Source organism: Oreochromis aureus, linkage group 15, assembly GCF_013358895.1.
Source record: "Oreochromis aureus strain Israel breed Guangdong linkage group 15, ZZ_aureus, whole genome shotgun sequence".
Lineage (NCBI taxonomy): Eukaryota > Metazoa > Chordata > Actinopteri > Cichliformes > Cichlidae > Oreochromis > Oreochromis aureus.
This window is the reverse complement of record NC_052956.1, coordinates 4,659,767-4,677,750: the sequence shown is the minus strand read 5'-3', so window position 1 is coordinate 4,677,750 and position 17,984 is coordinate 4,659,767. Positions and strand designations below refer to the sequence as shown.

Below are 17,984 nucleotides of genomic sequence, written 5' to 3'. Positions count from 1 at the left end.
TTAGCAAGTAAAAGTTATTGCTGAAACACGGGCAGTCAGTAAAATTAAGTATTATCACAAAGTGTTTCCTTTATGCAGGCAAAGGTTGACCCTCATGCAAATGAGTGCACTCACCACTGCAACGAACTAAGTTCAGCTACAGTCCATGACTTTCACACAGTGCATTATTTGTCTACTGCATTTCTCAGGGCTCACAGCAGTACTTAAGTGTTTCCTGTGTGCAGGTTATTGCATATTCAACCTGTGTGTGGACTCCAAGGTTAAAAGTTATAATCATAGTTCTTATACTTACTCATTAAACACCAACACCAGGGGTGTCAAACATAAACTGACCCACCTAAGATCCAATCTGGCCAACTGGAAGGCTTACTATGTATGAAAATGCTCAACAATTGCTCTAATTTTTCCATGCAGTGCTCTTTCTGCTGTGAGGGAGAAAGAGTATGTTTACGATTTAAAGTATGTTAAATCGTGCTTATGCAGATCCACTCAGTCTAATCAATATTTGAATGTACATGAATGCAAACTCAATTTGGAAAATTAGACTTAAAGACATCGCTGTTAATCATCTGTTTTGCAAACGAGTGGTTCATTAAAAGGGAACATGTGCATATTTGTAATAAAGTAAAATAAAGGAATACATATGAAGGCATCATTTTTACATCCACCAAGGAGGTTATGTTTTTGGTAGTGTTTGCATGTCAATTTGCCCAACATCCACCAAAAGCCTTATAACTTAGAAGCTATGATACTTACGCTAATACACTAATGATATGTATTGTTGACATAAGGATTTTAAATATCTTGTCATCAAGATCAACGGAATGACGTGAAGGTCAAAGTGATAATAAAGCTAGGTAGAGCTATTTAACACTATGTCTCTTGCTTGACAATTTATAGGCATATAGGGAATCATATATGGGGATTCTAAATATAATGTTACTTAATTATATTCTAATTTTTTTAACAATGAAACAAATAATACACATGTACTATATCAATATAAATAAAAAAGTTAAAAAAAAATAGTTTTTGTGCTCCAAACTACATCAAAAATATAACAAATAACAAAAGCCTGCACTTTGTGCTGGTTTTAACCGGACTCCAAACTTCATAGAGTTTAACACTCTTGAACTACACACTTTAATGCTTTATCTCATGCTTATGCTATATGCTGTTAAAGTGACATGCTAATCTCTGAAACGTTTATTATGTTGTTTGACAAGTTGTAACACATCATAAATTGCATAGAAACAACACTAACTGGCTAATTCTGCATCATTTTGTGTTCTGCCTTCATGCACAATACACAGGCACACGTGTTAACTTGCATTTACAGTCATTAATTCTTCATGAGTGTTTGAGAGCAGCCTTTGGGCTAACCTCAGGAGCCCAGCGGCTCTTCAGTGTCACGTTGGACAGTTTGGGGAAGTTGCAGCCTCAGGCAGTGTATGTGTGTGTGGCAGCACTAGAATTTGTTAAATTGAGCATCTGGGCTGATTAAATCATAATGTCTCGTCATCTCATTTAAGCTGTTACAAGGCAAATTGTGTAGCTCTTTTTTTAAAATGGATTTTTAATAGTTTCCACAATTAGATAACAAATAGATGAATGTTTGCCATTTGCCCAACAGGATTGTTGCTCAGCTCATTACAACAAACAGTGAACAAGGCAAAACATATACTGAATAGTAATTTTATAGTTATCAACATCTTGATTAAATTATATATTTATCACAATTAAATCAAATGTAGACATTTAAAGCAGAACATGATTTTTGTTAGTAAAATTTAAAGTTCTAGTTTTTACAGGCTGATTTTTTTTCCGTTGATTCACTTTTCCTCTGTCAAGCATGACTACCAAACAATGGAGAAAAAAAAGCTCTGTAGAACTCACACTGTCTTTCTTATGAGTTGGTGGAGACCAAAACAGAAACAAAAGTGAACACAAAAGTAAATTTTCATTCATCAGATGGCCAGACCTTGTTTGTCTGCTGTAACAAGATTTTTTATATTTTTAAGATTTAGGCCTTGTTTTGTTGCTCCTAGGTGGGAAAACTGGTTTAAAAATTACACCTTACAGTTTCAGATGCCTTCTGAAGGTCAAATGTTAACTAATGCTAAGCTAAAGCAATGTTCTAAATGTACTAACTGGCTAAAGCGAAGCGCCGTTGTGCTTGAATAACCCACGAAAACCTTTGAGGGGTGAACAGTTGCTGTTAAAAGTAAAACTCAAACTCGAAGCATCTGGGCAAAAGGAGATGTTTCATATACTTACTACCACCTTATAGCTATATAAAAAGGGTATTCCTGTGAGGATCAGAAGACTTCTTTTTTTTTGCTAGGGCTGCATAGTGAGAGGATAGGATACTTGCAAAGAAACAATCGATAACACTTAGTTTATGTCTCCTCTCCTGGTTGCCTCTCCAGGGCATGAACTGACGTTTGCTTCCTCAATCAAGTCTGAAAACAAAAGCTGCAGCTCACATATAATGCAACTGTAACATATATAGCTATATTTAAATAAGAAAGCAAACTACAGCTCTTCATTTGAGTTTACCATGTGGTCATGACATATGCTGCTCAACGGGAGCGGGAGTAATGATATCACTTGCAGGAGATCTCTTGTTGTAGTTTCAGCCAATGGGGTAGCTGAGGAAAAAAGGAGGAAACCGTGAGGCGTGCTGCTGTTAGGCAGAAGAGAGCATACTGGCAGGAGCAGGGTTTTCCAAAGCAACAACAGTGGCATTAGTCTCTGATAAGCTCTGGGCTTTGTTCCAACTGTGGGTCCAACGCTTGTCAGATGCCCTCACCTTTATACTTTTGTCTCTTTACCCCTTCTTGTCAACTACATGTGCAAGAAAAAAAATGGATGTGTGGAATGAGACAGCTCTTCGTGGTAATCCTACAACGGGTAATGGTTTGGAGTGTTTAGTCAGAGGAGTAGTTTTCCACGAGAGAGCAATAACCTGTGGCTCTCACCAAGAGCTAAAGCTGGTGTTGTGCCTTCAAACACTGAGTGAAGAAGAGAGAGTAAATCAAAGAGTGTGTAAGAGTGGAGTAAGAGTGAGGGAGATGGTTTCAATACACGGTTATTGCTTCAGTTGCCATGGGGACAGTAGCATGTTTGTGTGTGTGTGTGTGTGTGTGTGTGTGTGTGTGTGTGTGTGTGTGTGTGTGTGTGTGTGTGTGTGTGTGTAAACCTGAGTATGTTTATGTATGTGCGTTGAAATTCCAATCATCATATCTGGGCCACTGTGAAATGAGTTTAGTATCAGAAAAGATCACATTATTCAAACAGAGATGCCTTGGCTGATGTTCCAAGCATAACAAAAAACCACATTAAAACTGCAGCTGCACTGTCGTGACCTGCGTACTCCCACAATCCACCACTAGATGGAGGTGTCAAATATTCCCTGGGGAGGTTGCAGTCATGTGGTGGGCAAACCCCTGATCTCAAAAACGCCATTGGATCGTCTCATTCTTTCTGGTCAGCTGATGCCTTTGTGGAAATCACAGTAAACGTAGTAGTTCTGGAGTTTTCTTCCAGAACTACTATAGTCCACTTGTGGACGACTTAGTCCACTCATGTCAAAATATCAGTACAATTTATTAAACTCCCCAGCAGTGTAATCCAGTTCATCAGCCTCACCATCCAAGTATGGCATAGTTCCCAAATCTTGCTGTCACCCTCAAATTTTAACCACACTTCAAATTTGTAGTATGTCTGTGTGTGTGTGTCTGTGTGTGTGTGTCTGTGTGTGTGTCTGTTTGTGTGTGTGTCTGTATGTCTGTGTGTGTGTGTGAGCTGGTGAATCAGCTGTTCCATCTTGATGCAGCTCTGTCCACAATTCAATTTTATTATGATTGAAAGCTCAATTACCATCCAAAAACACCACCGCCCCTCCTTTGACAGATGTGGCTGTCTGTAAACCCCATAATAAGTGTCGCATATCCTGGAATAGTTTCTGAAAGGGTGTTTCCCCGGCTGAGAACCTGAGCTCACATGTCGCCAAAGAGATTTATGGGTGGTGGCGATCTCTGTGGGAGACAGAGCAGACAAGCGCAGTATGATCTGATCACAAAAGGCCAAATCGGTGGGACAGGAAAGCAGTTAATACTGAGGAACTGTTTTTGAAGGGTTTGCTTACTTTTCTAAGCATGGTTTTGACATATGTTGCACATGTGTGTAGTGAGGACAGGAATGCACCTTTAATGCCATATATTTGAAAGATGGACAGTTTTAAAGTCTTCATCTGTACAGTAGAAGGAGAATGTGCTGGCAACATGTGCTGGCAACTGTTTCATTGATCCAAGTGTTTAACAGCAATACAAAGAGGCAGATCTTGCATTATGGATGCTTTCTCCCTCCACTTTCCTTCTAGTACTCAGTTTAAAAGAACAGATCAGACATAAGAATTGTGCTGTGAGTGGCAGGAAGTGGCTGTTGCCCTTCCATATTCGCTTACCATAGTCTAGGGAAGAGCCCTGTGCTACAAACAACATGTCAGAAAAAGAGATGGGAGATCAATGAGGGCTGTGACACAGTGGGAGCTGGCAGAGGCTGTCACACTGTGTGTGTCCTTAAAGCTTTTAGGCTCTCAGACTGTGTCTAGCCTCACTGGAGGAACATCTGTACTGATACATTTGCTTCTATCATCATGCCTAAATCAGCTCCCTAAAATTACAACTTAAAAGATAATTTTCTTAAACTGTATGGAGCTTCTGCGTTGCTTCATTTTTCAGTACATTTTGTTTTTACAGTGCTTGCTATTAGTAAAGGACCTCTGACATAGCTTCACTGTTTTCCTCTTCCTGTATTTGTTTGTCTGTTTTCAAAGGATTAGTTGTGTTGATATTGTCATTCATTTTTTTTATTTGTTGTAATCCACAACCCTGTGGACTAAAAGCTGATATTATGTAGGCCAAGAGGACATTTGCAATCAAATGAAATGTTGAAATGTAATTTAATCAAGTTAGCTTCCATGCACTACCTGGAGTGGCAGAAACTTATCAGTTATCAGTATTAACTATTTCAGCTATTTGTTTATTACCAGCATTTTATCAATCACTGCAAATTTTAATTGTTTACCATCACTTTTATATATTTCAACCATTACACTCTGCTATATTTATTTTTTAGCTTCTGTATAATATTTAAAATTATATTTTTAACCATTACTTTCAACTGACTTTCAACATTATTTGGCTAATGTTATTTAGCCAGTACTTTAGCTTATCTTCTTATCAGGTATATAGTCCAGAGGTGAGGGAACAATTCAAATATTGATAGTATTGATACCAACACTGGTACTGGTATTGAATCGATACTAGCATGATAGCATCAATACTTTTTTTCTATCATCTAAGTTCAGTATGTAGCCCAATGAACTGTGTTAAAGAAATAATAATAATAATTATTGGCAATTTAAAAAATACATTTCAAAAATGCACTAAAATGTTTGAACCTTCTTGTGTTGACTACCAGGTCTATTTTTTATAGCCTACAGCACATTTTAACAACAGAAGTTGACCCAAAATGCTTTGGAGACAGACACATTTACATTCCAGGTCTCCAACAAACCCAGTTTCACATGAAACACATGAAAATCTAAAAGGTGTGTTTTGTGTAAAAGGATCAATATCGGTACTTATACTGGCCCTTTATTTACTTGGTATTGCATCAATAGCAATTTCTGCAGTATCACAACACTAATATACTCTACTGTATAACAATTTATCCATCAGTTTTCTCATCACTTTAGGTCAGCTTCCAACGATTTAGCAGTTACTTCAAGCTAGCTTCCAGAACCATTAAGCCAACTTTAAGCTGTTTAGGTCGTTTAACTTTAATTTAAAGTTATTACTGAAAAAACTATTAAACTTTAGAATATGTCAACAATTTGTAAACAATTTAAAACCAAATTTATGATTTACTATACCATTTTAAGCTAATTATTGTAACAGTTTATTTGTATTTGTAAGCTATTTCAGCTTCTTATGTATTACATTAAGCTAGTCCAAACAGCTATACTGCTCTGGTACTCTCCATAGCAGCAACAGACAACAGGGAGAAAAAAAGAAAGAGGTTTTTCACACCGACTTTTATTGAATATGCTCGATGTGTAGCTCTCCCAGCACACCTATGTGACTGAAAGTTGTCCCCGCTCTGTTGCACAGGTGCTCCACATATATCCAGAGCGCTCTCCGCCCTCCGCCACCACAAACTGCGCTCATTCGCTCTCCCCAACAGCCCGGATGTAGCGCACAGGACCGCACAGTTCTCCACTTTAGTGATAATAACATGGCGCTGGCAGACACATAACGGTGCCCACCACATTGATAATACCCACACTAACAGGCTAAAATAAGCTACGGGACATGTGAGCTCTTCCACCCCGGGAAAAGCAGGTAAGTGCGGGGCGTTTTATTCGATAGAGCCATTTTGACGACGTGATTTGGTAAGGGGGGAAAATGTGGCTGTTGATGCTTCTTGCAGGGGGGCAAAATGCCTCTCTATAAATGCATCTCCGAGGGTTTTGTGTGTCTAGCCCCCTGTCCGTGGGTCTAATGCTTCACTAACAAAGCAGTGTCATTCGGGGCTTGTTCGCGTAGCTGCTTACAATGCATCGTGCAGAAATAAATCTGTCATTTTGTAGTGCATGTGTTGTCATGGCTGTCAGGCTCTCTCGAGCGTCGACCGCTGTCCTTGGTATTGAACTGGGTGGGCATCTCTGTATGTTGCAAATAGATTTTGAGGGCCTGTGTAATGCCCGGTTTTCTTAAATTATGTCATTGTTGCTTACCAGAACCACTGCTATCACAGGCTGGAGGTCGAAGAGAGAGAAGGGGGGGAATCGTTGTAATGGATCTGGAGGCTCACAGTGTGCGTGTATGGTGCTCATTGGAGAGTTTAGCCTAGTAGGCTCTCGTGCTGCTATATTTCTTTATTAATATTATTATCGGTATTATTATTACCACGACAGCGTCGCTTTTATTGTAGCACTACGCCACATCTATTCCGGAGTGTGACAGTGATGATGACAGTGCAAGACAGTTTTATTGCACTGCCCGTGTTTTCCTTCTTGCAGCTAGAGTTTGAGTGTGCTCCGGCCGATCTAGGCCAGGTAAGGGCAGGAACAGATGGCTTGTTTTCAAGTTCAGTGTGGCTCTCGGATTAGATGGTGTAGACGAAAATTAAAAGTGGTGGCTAGGCCCTCTGAGCAAGGGTTCCCCTCCTAAGCTCATAATCACCCTAATAGCGACACTCTATTAATAGAGGCAATAATAACATGTTGTCTAATGCATTCAGGAGGACTGTATTTTATCCCAAAACAAGGGATATAAGCTGAAGAATGCAGTCTGCAGAATATTTTACTCTGGCAAGGGATATACAAGGACCAATAGACCAACAGACATAGCTAACAATAAATAGCATGATAGGATAGAACAGGATAGGACCAACCAATCATTTGTAGAATGATTATTCTTATAAAAGCAAGCCGGACACAAACAATTAGTCAGTTAATGGAATAATTCAACCAAAAATGTAATCCACAGCTATTTTATTAATCATTTGAGGTCTTTATGCCAGCATAATGTCAGATATTTACTGCAATACACCTTTCCTGCTTTCCCTGCCTCTGTATGATAACAGAATATGTTTTGGACTTTCTCTTGCTGGTGAGACAGTACAAGCAGGGCTCGCAAAATCGCTAGCCCGACGTCCCGGGGCTAGCGATTTTTCCAGTCGGGCTACCAAAATCCATCTCAGCCCTGCCCGTCGGGCTATCATAGGAAGAAAAAATGTGTCAATGATTTTGCATTTTCTTTCGCAAATGTAGCTGAGTAATTATGTCATTGGCATCGATGAGCCACTGTCAATATGTGACATATTGAAATCGTGTTTGAATTTGTGCTTGTTTTTTGCTTTCACTTTCACTTTGCGATCGCGCGAACTGTGTGTAGAGAGCGGCAGCACTGATTGGTGAGTGACGATTAATTGCGCACCGATTCCTCTGACATCATCTTATCACTCATTAGCTTACTATTCAAACGTGACAAGTGAAATTTCCCACAGCAAGCTTAAACATGTGAGAGGTTGATTGCGCAGAGAATCGCTGACCGTTATGTAAGTACGTGTGTAAAAGCAGCAGGATTTACGCCGGTGTTCTGACAAAACGTCCTACCTTGTCAAAACATCCTACCGTAGCGCTACCGTAGCGTAAATTTATGGTCTTGTCTATCAATCCGTGCTACCTTATCAGAATATGCTACCTTACGTGGTTAATGGCTCCATCGTACATATCTATAGGTAGGACGTTCAGATGGCCAAATCACACTTAAAAACTTGGATTTATTTCGCTAGGACGTTCAGAACATGTTTCCTGCTTGGATTTATTTAGGTAGGTAGGATGTTCAGATGGCCAAATCACACTATTAAAACATGCTTCCTATTTAGGTAGGACGTTCAGATGGCCAAATCACACTATGAAAACATGCTTCCTGCTTGGATTTATTTAGGTAGGACGTTCAGATGGCCAAATCACACTATGAAAACATGCTTCCTGCTTGGATTTATTTAGGTAGGACGTTCAGATGGCCAAATCACACTATCAAAACATGCTTCCTGCTTGGATTTATTTAGGTAGGACGTTCAGATGGCCAAATCACACTATGAAAACATGCTTCCTGCTTGGATTTATTTAGGTAGGACGTTCAGATGGCCAAATCACACTATCAAAACATGCTTCCTGCTTGGATTTATTTAGGTAGGACGTTCAGATGGCCAAATCACACTATGAAAACATGCTTCCTGCTTGGATTTATTTAGGTAGGACGTTCAGATGGCCAAATCACACTATCAAAACATGCTTCCTGCTTGGATTTATTTAGGTAGGACGTTCAGATGGCCAAATCACACTATCAAAACATGCTTCCTGCTTGGATTTATTTAGGTAGGACGTTCAGATGGCCAAATCACACTATGAAAACATGCTTCCTGCTTGGATTTATTTAGGTAGAACGTTCAGATGGCCAAATCACACTATCAAAACATGCTTCCTGCTTGGATTTATTTAGGTAGGACATTCAGATGGCCAAATCACACTTAAAAACTTGGATTTATTTCGCTAGGACGTTCAGAACATGCTTCCTGCTTGGATTTATTTAGGTAGAACGTTCAGATGGCCAAATCACACTATTAAAACATGCTTCCTGCTTGGATTTATTTAGGTAGGACATTCAGATGGCCAAATCACACTATTAAAACATGCTTCCTGCTTGGATTTATTTAGGTAGGACGTTCAGATGGCCAAATCACACTATCAAAACGTGCCTCCAGCACACAATCATCTAATGTTGACAAAGAATACAAAGAGACATGGAGGGAAAAGACAGCTGTTTTTATTTGAAGTTGTTATGTGTTTTCCTTACATTTTTGCATTTATATTCTTGATTGCTCTCTTTATATTTTGCACATGCAAAATGTGCCCATCTTTGGCAAGATTCACACTGCACCTGGAAAGGAAAATAAATAGCTCATATTATGTTTGGTGAATACTATTAGTCAACATTTTAAACATGATTAGCAAGTAATGATACTAAGACTTATGTGTTTCTTTTTTTGTTTTGTTTTACCATTTCAATCATGCTGCGGTCAGCATCAGCATCTAACATAGAGCAAACAATGCAGTAGTCCTCAGCGTCCCCCTGAAACACATTCATGGTTAGGTTTTAATCAAACATTATTTATTGATTAATTAAAAAAAAAATAATAGTACATTTTTTCCACAAATACTTCATGGCAAATTAGTCCCCTGAATTTTTTTTAATTAGACTTTCAGAAGGGTCTTATCTGAAAATGTTTGAAAAGCACTATTTGGTACTGTGCTGTTTGAAAAGCACTATTTAAATTGGAAGTACACACTCTAATGTGATAAGGACTTTACTGGACTTACCTCGATGTTCAAGTAGGGTGCAAGCTATCTGCATTCGCTCCAGCACAACTGCTTCTGTAGTGGTTAACACCTCACTGACCTCTCCAAAAGCAAGGTACTGTTCTGCAAACTGTGAGATTTCTCATTATTATTATAATGTAAAGTCCTAATTGTAGCTAACAATAAATGGAATCATTTGAATAAGGGTTACCTTTAACAACAAAACTCCGCAACTGCTGGAATCCTGTTGCTTGTTGTGTTGCATAGTGTGTAACTGCCACTCCATGGTGTCTTCATGCCCTCTCATCCTCAGAAAATTCCTAGTTGAACAAAAATGTTTGTAATGAAACAAGAAATGTTTTATGTTTAATACCTGAACATAAAACATACAAGAATAATACCTCAGTATCATACATACCTCCAGTTGCGCAGAATTTTCCTGTCATAAACACCTTCATTCCCCATGGGGTCTATGAGCAGTATTTTCTGTGCAGAAATGTTGACAATCTAAAGAAAAAGTTAATAAATTAAAAATTACAATAGTTTTTGCCACTGAAAACCTATTTAAGAATAACACTTTGAGCAAGAAACTGCTTCCCAACAAATTATGCAAATTAATAACTAAATAAACACATACCACAAGAATCCAGTGTGTACCAAAGTTCACAGGGCACAGCCACATGTCTTCAACTGGGAACTTCATCTGTGGGATTGGAAGTGCAGAGTAATTTCGATTTACTTAGGTACCTTTTGCGTCTCAGGGTGTTTTCAAATATAGTCTTGTTTAAAGGAACCGAACTCTGTCCTCAGAAATAGAAATGACTCAACTTTTTGGACCACTTCTGAACTTTCAACTTACCTTGGTGAGGCATCTGAACTGCCCAGAAAACAACGAGCTTGCAACTACTGAACAGAGCAGGTGTACAGCATTCTGTATAAGTATACAAAAATGTTACAGAACAGTAAATACATTTTTTTGTATTTCAAAATAACTGGGCAAAGGACATTTCTTACTTACCTTTCGTCTCTCAATAACACGGTGCAGGTATGCATCAATGACCTGTTTTGAAAAGTTAGAGTTTATACACCAGCAGCAACAATTTTTGAAGTAACTGCTTGAGTGCTGTACACAAAAACTTGGAAAGAAATATAATTGCTGATAAAGGTTCTTTCTGCATATACTGGAACTGGGTATTATGATGTCACAGATGTCACAACATCTGTGTTGTGGTTGATAACAATCTTTTCTATGGAAGTGAATGGGTGAAACCTTATCAGAGTTTTGCTATATAAACCCCCCCACCTACCCGCACAGTTTAAACTATTAATGGTGTCTGCACTGCAAATGCTTCAGAAGGAGAGCACTTCAAAATCAGAGTCAATAATGATAAGTTATCTTACCTCATCAGAAAGCCACCGTGACCCCTGCAGTGTTCGAAAAGAGGAATCAAATAACTTGTATGGTCCAACAACTGATTCCAAGCGCCCAGTATCCTTTGCAGCCCATAGCCTCTTTACTGAAAGAAAAATATGATAAGTTAGCTCAGGCATGCATGAGATTTTTAGTGGAAAAGCTGGGTAAAGGCCAACGGGCCACAACAGGAAAAAAGTCAACACAATAAACATGCATTTTCACGCAGAGAAATAGGAAAGGTACAGCGAGTGGGCAAAAGAGAAAATTACTGACAGGCAGATCCATTTCCAGACTTCCACAAGCTCAGTGCATGTTGCATGTTTCTTTACATCCAATATGAGTTGAAGACTGCAAAATGCAAACAAAGTCATGCAATGGTCAATCAAGTTGCAACGCCAAACTGGCAACAAATGACCAACGGGTCAAAAAGAGTTGTTCACTATGCCACCTTCACTTTCTAAGCTTTGTTTCCGAGAGGGAAGTTCTTGTTCACGCGTTTCTGGTCCTGGAACAGAAATAAACTCCTTGTGGGAGCAACAACTTTTGTCAGCCGTTTTGGGTGCATAATGAATAATAGAGGGTCTGGTATCCTCTGGACTTTGCTGGCACTGAGGGTCAGCAGGAGGATGGCAGGGGGGCATCTTCAGGTCTGTGCTGCTGTTCACTGTCTGACTGTGAGTTGGGTATTTTTCATTGTCACTGATATTTACATGGTGGCTTCTTCTGTACGGCTTGATATGGTCAATGCTGTAGTGATTTTTAAAGTTGCTCCTTCCGTGTTTTTAATCTCACACATTTGCCAGTGATGTCTTGAATGGTGTAGGGTCCTGAAAATCTGGATCAAACCTTCCTCCCTTCCTTCCACGTTTCCTCATGTTCAAGAGAAGAACTTCATCTCCAACGCTGTACACAAGGTTTCTGTACTTCTTCTGGACTCGTCTGGCATAGGCTTCCTTTTGTAAGTCTTGGGACTTTGCCATATTTTCCTCGACAGTTTTTTTAACTTGCTCTTGTGCGTCTCTTGTAGAAGATACAAAGTCACCGTAATTTCGACTCCTCAGGGAGAATGATGGAGGACAACTAAAATTGTCACATTTTAAATTACAATTAAAATCATAAAGACAAATAATGCATGTGAAACATGAACTGAAAATTGTAGCTATAATAACTCATGTTTAAAAGTAAATATACTATTATAAAGCTTTGAGCACAGAAAGCCACAAAGATAGACTCATATCATTTTTTTTTATAGTCACTTTTTCCTCTTGATACACTTCCATAGGTGAACACATTATACTTAAAGGTCTCCTCAACATTTATTACTTTACATAAAGAAACAATCATAAAGAAGTAACTAGTCACTTACTTTATCTTTTAAATGTATCTTGCATATAGAAGTTAAGCAGAGAAGATTAAAGCTGCAGCCAATATCAATATGCACATTTCCAATTAAGATGACATTTAATTTATGCATTATCATAGTTGTTGCATAAATAAAATTCCTTAATAACACTTACTGGGACTTCGACAGGAACTTCAGAAGGATACGTAGCCTCTCTCCCATACATTAAACGGAATGGTGTGTATTTGGTTGTGGTGTGGACCTTGGACCTCAAAGAAAACAGTGTAGCATCCAGATACACATCCCAGTCATTCTGTTGACTGTTGACTAATTTTCTCAGGGCTCTACATGTGGACATAAAAAACCACAATAGTGACAGTGTCTTAAAAGCAAATGAAATGTTACATACAAATAAAACATACCTTTTTATGTTGTCATTTGTCTTTTCGTCGAGGCCATTTGTCTGAGGGTGATACGCTGCTGTGACACTTCTATCTATTTTCATTAAGCTGCAAAGTCTTGAGTTGAGCTTCAAAGAAAAAAAGAAAATTGTTTTTAAAAACAATCACACAAAACCTTTGGCCTGGCAGCTACTTGGCACACTGTGCCAAGTAGTATTTACCTAAAGAGGTATGGAAAAGTAAACTTAACACTTACCTCGTTAACAAATTCCCTTCCTTGGTCGGATAAAATTCGTTTTGGACAGCCATGTCTATATATGATTGAGCACAACTGATGAGCTACCTCAGCAGCACTTTTGCTTTTTAATGGAAAAGCCTCAACCCATTTTGAAAAATAGTCTGTTGCAGTCATAATGTACTGGAAGCCACTAGACGTTTTTGGAAGAGGTCCAGTTAGATCTATTCCGATTAGCTCCCAGACATGTGACACCTGTCAGTGATAAAAGAATCACATTAATATATAATGTACATGATAACATTACTATTTTCTACTAAAATGCTACTGATATTTACCTTTATACAATGCAGTGGTTGCACAGCAGCCAATGGTTTTCCCATTTTTGACACTGGTCACAAGCCAGGACCTTAAACATATTGAATGATCTTTATATTATCCAACAATCGCAATTAATTAAACAACAAAATTGCTAATGTTCTATAAAAATACTTGATCAAGTGGCGATACAGTGTTAATTACTGTACATCAATCTGGTACGGGTCTTCAGGATAACTATGCATTCTATTGGTGCACTATTAACATACTATATATAAATGACAACTTTAAAAATACATACCCAATTAACAATGTCAACCGACATTCCATACCAGTAAAATCTGGAACACATTGCAGTTCGAGTCTTGAGTACACCAGTGTGTCCACCGATGGGACTTGAATGAAACTCTTGAAATAGTCCCATGGCTTCTTCTTTTTGTTTTTATCACTCTCCTGTTTCCAAACAAGAGCACTCCGCCTATATTTAAAAAATGTAAAATAATTATAACATGTATTTAACCAATAATTACATTTAGTTATTTACATTACAATACTGACCCTTCAGCCTGAATTTTTTGCGGCGCGATCTCCTAAGGGTTTGCCTCTGGGACTTATCGTATTCAGATGGGTAGGACCCAACAGACAGAAACATGAGCAGTTCCTCGTATTTGTTCTCCATAACTAAGGAGAAAATCGGACAATTTCAACATGGCTTCGGAATCCATACAGTAAATAAACGACTACACAACGTTATCACGCAATTAACAAGTATGTGGTGCAAAAGTACTTTCTTCGACATAACAACGGAGCGTTTATCCAACATAACAATGGCGAGTGGTGTCCAGTAACTGCAGGAGGACTAAAATAAATTTTAAAAGCACCAACTAAACACTTGGAATATGACTTGATTGAGCAGCTTAAGGTAAACAATTATCATCTGTAATAAAGAAGTAAAACTTTTAATACAAACCTTTTTGAAGCAACGAGATCGGCACAAAAGCAACGAGACCGCACAAGATCGGGTAGGATGAAATAATAGGCGTGTACTATTTAAACCGGAAATATGGCAGTTTTGAATTGTGCGCATGCGCAGTAACAACGGGTAGGACAGCTTGATAGGTAGGACGTTTTGTCAGAACACCGGTATTTTAGTTCTGCTGAGCCAAATAAGACAGGTCAGGGTGAAGAAGGGACAGCCAAATAAAAGCCTACCACAAAACGGAAAAGTTATGACAAATTAGACTATGAGGCAAAAAGAAAGCTCAGCTTTTTTGGTTTCATGGACAAAAGAATTTCTGTGGCTGGAATATGACGAGCTAAATAACATGATGTTCTGCCGGGTGTGTCGTGAGCAGTGTTGGGTAAGTTACTTTAAATTAGTAACTTAGTTACATTACTAGTTACTTCTCTAAAAAAGTAACTCAGTTACTTCAAGTTACTCGTTACTTTCAAAGTAACTAGTTACTAGGGAAAGTAACTTTGGTTTTACTCAGAATTCTCTTCTTAATGTGTTGCTTCTGTAACTGGATACCCAGCAAGATTGCCAGTCTTCTAGCTTGCTTACTTGCCACAAGTGCACTGTGCCACCTACCAATAGAAAGGAAAAATAATGTGCACATTTCCACGAGAGAAATCCCACGCCTGGACCGTCGTTGACCGCCGCCATGATTCTAGCCTGCTTTTTACATCCAACACAAAACTGCAGTCGTGGTGCTTTTGATTGTACTCAGAACTTGGAAATTCTGCCTTCTGAATAGGAAGATGTAGGTAACACCAGACTGCAGATGAGCTGCATACAGGGCTGGACTGGGACAAAAAATAGTCCCGGCATTTTGACTAGAGACCGCCCACCATTATAGGAAAAATCATAAAGCCTTTGAATGAAAATAAACACTGTTGTGACAGTGATGTACACTGTTCTGATGGTATATATGTATCAATCTATCAATTGTTTGTTGTAAGACTCAGATAATTATTTTTTTTTTAAAGCGAGACATTTTAAATGAGAATAATAAAGAAAAGTATTTCCTTGTGCCCCCTTTCCCTGTTAATGCCCTACCTGGCCCCCTGGCAACACTTTGCTAGACCCGCCCCTGCACAGTTACCAGCTGTCAGCTACTTAGAAAAGGATCCTGGTGTTATTTGTCTCTCAGAAACAGTTCATAACTTCCTTCAACTCATTCATGTCACCTAAAAGGTAAACCTGCTTCTCCATCACCTGTTCAGCTCTGATGATTCAGTAAGGACATCTCCTGGTTTCATCTGCATGTTTCCCTCTCACCAGATAACCAAACCGATATCATGACCAGCAGCTTTACAGCTGTGGCTCCAGCAAACATCAGCTGATACTAGCAATTAATATTAAATAAATTCTAACAACAGCTGATCAAGCTTAAACGTGCTGCTGTTGTTTAACGCGACATCCGCTGGTTTCCTCTTTCTGGCGCAAAGTGGGCGATAAATAAACAAGAGAGAAAAGCCGATCAGCTGATCATTGATCAGTTTCGTGATTGAAGTAGAAACAGGAGAGGAGAGAATGAGAGAAGAAGAGGCAGCTGTGCAGCTTCAGCTTTGTGTCTTTTTCATTGTAGCTGAAGTCCGGGACAAACTGTGTTGCTTTCACCTCAGTACGAAACGCGTAATATTTTCTCTGAATACGAGACGATTCTGTTTTTTACGGGACGGTTGGCAACTCTAATAATTAACCGTATGAACAAAATAAAGTTCAACATCAGTAACATAGCACCCACACAGCTGTATAGAAACTCCGTCATGCTAGCTAGCACGCAGTACCTAAAAAGTCATCATACCGAAAATAAACTCCACCTAAACTTGGTTTATATCTGACCCAGATAGACTGCAGGTCATAACTTCTTACCTGAAGTTCAGTTCACCTGACACGCAGACCGGCGGCCGCTTCGGGTCTCTCCTCTTGCCTCCTTTTCCTTCATCCACCTGCTGGCCTCCACCACTTGCTAATGTTATTGAATCTGTGGAAGCTCGCGATATCCACCACACAGTAACGCAGTAACGAGCCTATCTAAATCCCAGTAACGAGTAAGCGCGTTCCTGGTTTTGGCATAATAACTAGTTACCGTGCTCGTTACCACAATAATAACGTAGTTACTGTAACGCGTTACTTAATAACGCGTTAGTCCCAACACTGGTCGTGAGTTTCATTTCATTTGAGTCGACAAGCGCCTTTGTAACTGGGACCAGTAATTTGAAGAAAGACCCCATCAGAACCCATGAGAAATGCAAGAAATGCATTATTGCTCAGTCTGCAATATCTTTCCCAGAACAAACAGCAATTGCAAAAAATAAACCAAGCAGAAGCAGAAGTCCTGAAAAATCTTTCAAAAGCGTACTATGTTGCAAAGAGTGAACTACCATTGGCCAAATTTAGCAGTTTTTGCAAACTTCAAAAAGCAAATGGCCTCGATCTTGGTTCCCCTTACCTCTTACCCTTGACTTCAGTGGAAATTTCAGATTCAGGATCTGACACAGACTGATTCATGTTCTACACAGTTCTTGCAAGTTCATAGAAATTTCTGTTCAATTAGAAACAAAGTATTTGAGTTGATGATTGTAATTTTTATACAGTTGTTGTGATTTGTATTTTAACAATTTTCTGATAAATTTGTTTCCGTTACAATATTATACTTTAATGTATAATATTGTAAAGGAAACAGAACATTAAAAAATTGCTCTCTTTTTTATTCGGGCTACTTAAATTTATTTTGGGCTACCAAAAACTGAAGAGTGCCTGCCCGAAGGGCTACCAGGGATTTTGAAATTTTGCGAGCCCTGACAAGGCATTAGAGGTGAGGTGTGAGAAAATTGTTAAATACTGCAATGAAAACATGACTTGCAAAGCCGATATCAAAGTGTGCTTCGTAGACGTACAGCTCCCGACTTCCTGCTTTAATAGGTACAGTGCTAGCATAGATACAGAATATAGCAACTCAGCAATGAGAATAAATACATTATTTTAAACATGCTTTTTGCAATACGGGTCACACTTTTGCACTCGTGTGAATCAGAGACAACCTTTTGCAATGCATATGTTGCTTTGATAGTTACATCTGTTGATGTCTTAAACATACAATGTGGCAAATAATCAGCTAAAAGGTAGAAGATCTTTGTATTATGTAATAGACCCCCCCCCCCCAGAAAAGAAAAAAAACATTCATGTCTGTATAACAGATTTTCTTAACATAAAATATAACTTGAAGTTATTCTGTATTCTGTAGAGAACTGTGCTGATTAAACTGAGCAATAAACCATGCCACTCTATTCTTGTAATAATCGTATTGTTTCAAGTGAGTACACAGGGA

General features: G+C 38.8%; 1 protein-coding gene across 1 annotated transcript in view; it reads left to right on the top strand.

Annotated features, from left to right (window-relative positions):
- Window positions 1–6,307: 6,307 nt before the first annotated feature.
- Window positions 6,308–17,984, top strand: part of pak5 (p21 protein (Cdc42/Rac)-activated kinase 5) — an 86,655-nt gene continuing 74,978 nt past the window's right edge. Inside the window, exon 1 of the mRNA XM_031755140.2 lies at window positions 6,308–6,410. The gene's annotated coding sequence lies outside the window, so the exon portion shown is untranslated. The remainder of the gene's footprint in view (window positions 6,411–17,984) is intronic.